This window comes from Protomyctophum parallelum (genome assembly GCF_964188405.1).
Source record: "Protomyctophum parallelum genome assembly, chromosome: 14".
Lineage (NCBI taxonomy): Eukaryota > Metazoa > Chordata > Actinopteri > Myctophiformes > Myctophidae > Protomyctophum > Protomyctophum parallelum.
In genome coordinates this window covers 39,327,330-39,333,723 of record NC_139709.1, presented here as the reverse complement: position 1 = coordinate 39,333,723, position 6,394 = coordinate 39,327,330, and positions in this window count along the sequence as shown.

The following is a 6,394-nucleotide window of genomic DNA, read 5'->3' as shown; positions in this document are numbered from 1 at the left end:
TTCCACATGCCTAGTACGTACGTACACACAGAGACTTGGTGCATTTAGAGATAAGATACTAGAACAGTGCCCGTTGGGGGGTGATCAGGTGTGATCAATTGGCTAATACAGGGTGAGGTCGCGCATCATTGTGGTGTCAGAACATCATTGTGGTGTCAGAACATCAATGTGGTGTCAGAACATCATTGTGGTGTCAGAACATCATTGTGGTGTCAGAACACATTGTGGTGGCAGAACATCATTGTGGTGTCAGAACATCATTGTGGTGTCAGAACATCATTGTGGTGTCAGAACACATTGTGGTGTCAGAACAGCATTGTGGTGTCAGAACACATTGTGGTGTCAGAACAGCATTGTGGTGTCAGAACAGCATTGTGGTGTCAGAACATCAATGTGGTGTCAGAGTATCATTGTGGTGTCAGAGTATCATTGTGGTGTCAGAACATCAATGTGGTGTCAGAACATCAATGTGGTGTCAGAACATCATTGTGGTGTCAGAACATCAATGTGGTGTCAGAACATCAATGTGGTGTCAGAACATCATTGTGGTGTCAGAACATCAATGTGGTGTCAGAACATCAATGTGGTGTCAGAACATCATTGTGGTGTCAGAACATCATTGTGGTGTCAGAACATCAATGTGGTGTCAGAACATCAATGTGGTGTCAGAACATCATTGTGGTGTCAGAACATCATTGTGGTGTCAGAACATCAATGTGGTGTCAGAACATCAATGTGGTGTCAGAACATCATTGTGGTGTCAGAACATCAATGTGGTGTCAGAACATCATTGTGGTGTCAGAACATCAATGTGGTGTCAGAACAGCATTGTGGTGTCAGAACATCGTTGTGGTGTCAGAACATCAATGTGGTGTCAGAGTATCATTGTGGTGTCAGAGTATCATTGTGGTGTCAGAACATCAATGTGGTGTCAGAACATCAATGTGGTGTCAGAACATCATTGTGGTGTCAGAACATCATTGTGGTGTCAGAACATCAATGTGGTGTCAGAACATCAATGTGGTGTCAGAACGAACATTGTGCAGAACAGTGGTGCATTTATAGAAAGATATAGATTTATTTATTTTTTTGAGGGGCGCTCACCGCTAGCCCCTCCTATATCCAGCTTTAATTACTCCGTGACTAGTACTTAATGACTAGTATTAAAATGTTATTGTCTTTTTGTGTCCAAATAGTTATGTTAACAGTTCATGTGTCCCTTCAAAAAAAACAATAAAAGGCGTAAGCCGCAAAAAAATATCTTAAAAAACAAACAAAAAAACACTTAATGTTTGAAATAGACACTCGTGCTTTCTAAGGTGTGATTTGGGGCCCTAAAGATGGATACAAAATTAATATCAACATCTTAATACTGTCTAATACTTCGATACGGAGGGGGGGGTGAAATTATGATAGGCAGCCAGTTAATGCCGTCAATATATGACTCCCCAGTCAAAAAACACTTTGTGTTTGAAATAGACACTTGTGTTTTAGACACTTGTGCATTCTAGGGTATGATGTAATGATGAAAATGAATATCAACATCTTTATACTGTCCAATATAATTAGATAGGGAGGCGGGTGAAATTATGACAGGCTTACTGCCGTCAAAATATGACTCCCAGGTAAAAAACACAATTGACATTCGTGCTTTCTATAAGGTGTGATTTGGGATGCATAGCAAGTGCTAATGCACTGTCCACCGACCTACCCATGGCAGTGATGGCACGCATGTGCACACACACACACACACACACACACACACGCACGCACGCACGCACGCACGCACGCACGCACGCACGCACGCACACACACACACACACACACACACACACACACACACACACACACACACACACACACATACACGTGCACGCACGCAACTGACAGAAGACATCCCACAGAGCTGAAAGGCCCTTCTATCTAATACCTGACTACCTGACACATTCATTCCCATTCATTATCACTGCCAAGCCAGAACAGGAAGGAGCATCCATTTACCGGCCTCAATTTGACGGTGTTCCAGTTCCAACTTTGCTCCCCTTTTGTGTTATCATCGGAGCCCTGGAGTGGCCATGGGAAGAAACTTATATTATCTTGTTCAAACGAGAAGACATCCCACAGAGCTGAAAGGCCCTTCTAGCTGAAACCTGACACATTAATTCCCATTCATCATTATCCCTGCCAAACCAGAACATAATTATCTTGTTCAAACGAGATATTATTTGAACAAAGAAAATAGCATGAACTCTACCTTATTACCTTTAAACTCTATATACTTAGTTTTAAGTCCCCCAGATCTCTATCCTTGGCCCCCGCATTCTTTTTTGAGGGGAGCTAGCCCCTCCTATATTCAGCTACCGTATAGTGTCGATTTTCATCTTACACAAAGATTAAATTTCCATTGATAATGAATGGAGAATTTGCGTCATGTTGTAGACAAGCGAATCCCCATTGCTCCCCCATCCCCATAAATTCCAGATGATAAGAGCGCCCCTCACTTCACACGGGCGTGATTATTTTCCTTCTACACCAAATCTACAATCAACTCATCTGTGGTTAAAGATGTGGCCACTGGCCACAATTTTGGACTTAACAATTTCTCAACCCTATACTACTCAATAATAGGCATACATTCCTCTATAAATACAGGTTTCAATTTATAACTGGACTGAAAATGGGATTATATGTCATTGAAGAACTTGAATTCTCAACGCGTCCGTTGTTTCTGTCCGTGAGAGGTATATAAAGGACATTCATTGTGTGCTGCGCTATTTCCTCACACTTTTGAGTGACAACAGTTTAATTACAGATTCTTGCAGCAATGCAATTTCTTATCTTCATCATGGTCCACCTTTTTCCAACTCAGCCAACGCAGCACATACTTAACTAGAGCTTAATTAATCCGAGTTCAAAAGGGATCAAAGGGAAGAGGATCTGAATATGCATAATAATGTCATTCAGCGGCCATACGGTACGTTGAATAATATGCAAAATGCAATACTGTACATTCTCCCTCAATCTGTTGAACCACATGAACATGTCCCTATTCTGGCGTGTAGTACTAGTGAACATTCGGTGAGAGTAGGTGGACATTCAGTCAGTGAATTATTGTAGATCTACACACCCTACACAGAGTAGGTGGACATTCAGTCAGTGAATTATTGTAGATCTACACACGCTCTACACACCCTACACAGAGTAGGTGGACATTCAGTCAGTGAATTATTGTAGATCTACACACCCTCTACACACCCTACACAGAGTAGGTGGGAGAAAAAGTTACCATCCGCTCCCGAGCGGATCATAAACAGGAAATGGAATGCTGCCCAGGCTATAGCAGAACAGGGTCCTCCTTTCCAACGTTCACCAAAGCCCCGTCACCCCAGCTCTGTTGGGATTTCATTGTTGTAATTGTGGTGCAGTGGCGCGACATTGTGAGCTTGCAGATACTTTTGGCATTTTAAGTACAGGTTGATGCCAATACTTTTGTACTTTTACTCAAGTACATTTTTAATTCCGGACTTTTACTTGTAACAGAGTATTTCCATTTTGCGCTATTGATACTTTTACTTAAGTAATAATTTGGAGTACTTTTTCCACCACTGGTGGTGAAGAAACTATCTGATGGGTAGTTTAATTGCCATCATGGATTCATGCTCCCTGGAGAATGACCCCTTACCATGTGAGTGACTCCCATGACCTTTCCTCTAGTCTAGCGTCACCCTCAGGCCAAAAGGTCATCTTTGCACACATGAAATCTCATCATAATGTAATTGACAGTTGTTTTATTTATATTTTAATTGTATTTATTTATTTTACTGCTGAGCTGATTTGATAAAACTCTCAGAAAGCATTGCACTGCTGGTCACATTACACCGATTTCATGATTACCAACGCTATTCTTCTGCCAATTATGTGTAAATATTAACAATGGAAAGTTCCCCCAATGATATGCACGTAGGTTTGTTTTGAGATATTTAATATCACAAACAAATTGAGCGATAAACACAATACAGTATTACATTTTCACAGTGTCACATTAGATTGCACATTAGCATTGATCTTCATGTAAAACAATCACTAGGAAAAAATGTATGGACAGTCACTGCGTTTTACTAGTTTATGTTGGCAGAGTAGTTCCGGAGTGGTTCCAACGGATTGTGTGGCTCTGGTCTTTCCCTAGTCACTGGGTCTGATCGAGGGTAGCTACTGGGACGTAAGTCGGGACTTGATCACCCCAACTGGGTCACCCGAGTGAGGGGTATGATGTTCGCGAGACCCAAAACCCCCGATGACCTTGGGATACGTCACTGCGGATACGTCCCAGGTGCATCCATGCGATGTATTTTCGTTCTGAGGTATTCTATTTATAGTGACTCATAGGAATAGACAACCAGGTATAGTCTGGTGACCACCGGAGAGACGGGTGACAGCCGGAATGTAGACTGGTGGATAAAGTCGAAACATGTTGGCTGTTTTTTTACTTTTCTAAATAAAGAACCTTGACTTTTATCCACCCTCTCATTTTTAACCTTTTTGAGTGCTCGGATCGCTTCCTTTCTTTCTATTACCATAAGATATGTTTTATTTTTTATTTATTTTTACTTTAGTGGCAGCACCCACCTTTGCTCCCCTAATTTATTCAAATATTCAAATTTCAAATGAAAAGAAAGCCAAGGCACAATCCTTTATTTTGTTCAATCAGCACGTTCAGCACTTTGGTTTGGTCTTCGGTCAATGTAAATGTACTTTGGTTTGATTTGATATCTCTATTCTACATCATGCTCCTTCCACTGGTCTGGAAATAGTGTCTAGGCTTTCTTTACTTCAAAATTGACAAGGACGCTGGTGTCATTCCATATAGGAATGTTTAATGTGACTCAAATGTAACCTTAATGATAGGACTTCACGTCACAGTTCTTGCATAATGTGCACCTACGGTACTTGTTGACATTTCCAATCTAGTCTACACACACATCGATAGCCAAGCACACGCTTGTTTGTGAATGCATGCATGTCTGCGTGTGGAGGACAAAAGATAGGGAAACATTCTCTATACTTGACTGGTCTTCACCCCTATCTCAGGCTGTTTGCAGAGACAGATCCATTCATCTGGAACCTAGCTCTGCCTGGCTGGATACTGACATCAAAACAGAAATGCCAACCATGTTAACCCTAGATTAGCTGAACAGGCAGTGAAAAGGTTCCATTCTGTAGGCAAATCTTTATCCGGTGATAAAATCATTAAAATATCCACCAACGTAATCAAAGACCCTAACAGGAGCCCTCGTACAAGGTTTCTTCAACTATGCATGCACCTCTTGGTACCACAGCACCTAAAAGGCCTCACTCCCTGAACCCACCTCACCCCTGCCCACTTTTTACAGGCTGGAATGGCTTAGGGTTGACGACAGAGTACAGCATCTTGCAATGGGTCTGGTCCACAAGATTCACTACACCACCAAGATACCCATGTACCTGTCTAAATACTTCCTTAATGTTAAAGAAGTCCACACTCACAACACCAGAGGGGGTTCACCAAACCATGTGCAACCCAGATTTGGCACAAACGCGGGACTAAATTAATTTCGCTCCTATGCCACCAAAATGTGGAACGCTCTACAAACAGTCATTAAGACATGCGAAAACCGCTCTCAAAGAGTACCTATGGACGGCTGCAATTCAAAACTGGCCCGTAAAATTTTAATCCCAATCCCCCACCCAGGCAGGCACCCACCACTAGAAGTGTATATTTGTACGTCTCTAAATGTTATGATGAATTGAACATGGTGGACCCCATTGTAAACAAGTGTAATGCTTTATGGTGTCGTCCACAGTTAACAGTTTTGTATTAAGTTGTGCTTTAAATGTAGGCTACTAATTCTCCAATTGAAATGGGGAAATCATGAGGGCTGTACAAGGTACTTTTCTTTTATTTCGATTGTGGTTCTTTTCTTGTGGCACTGTATTTTACGAATACCATTAGTCATACTGTATAGTGCATATTTTCAATTCAAAAGACACCAGAAAGTGTCACCAGTCACTCACAATTAGTAAATACGAAGTATTGCACAAATTTAGCAAGACTTGAATGTACAGCAGTTTTTGAAGCTATTAAAATAAATATATTGAAATTGCAATAACTATGAATTTACAGAATGAGAATCCAGTAACACGCATATAGTATGATACCCTGATAGGACACATGAACACAATGGTCAATCAATACACGCGCAACACATGACTTTAAATGTGGCAGAGTGACAACTGCGACTGCTGGACAACAGCACAGCCGTGATACGAATTGCTCGCTTGTTAATTTCCCATGGCTGGTTTTTATCAGCTTGCAGAGCAGATCATGTATCAGGCAGCTCATGCTTAAACACTTCTC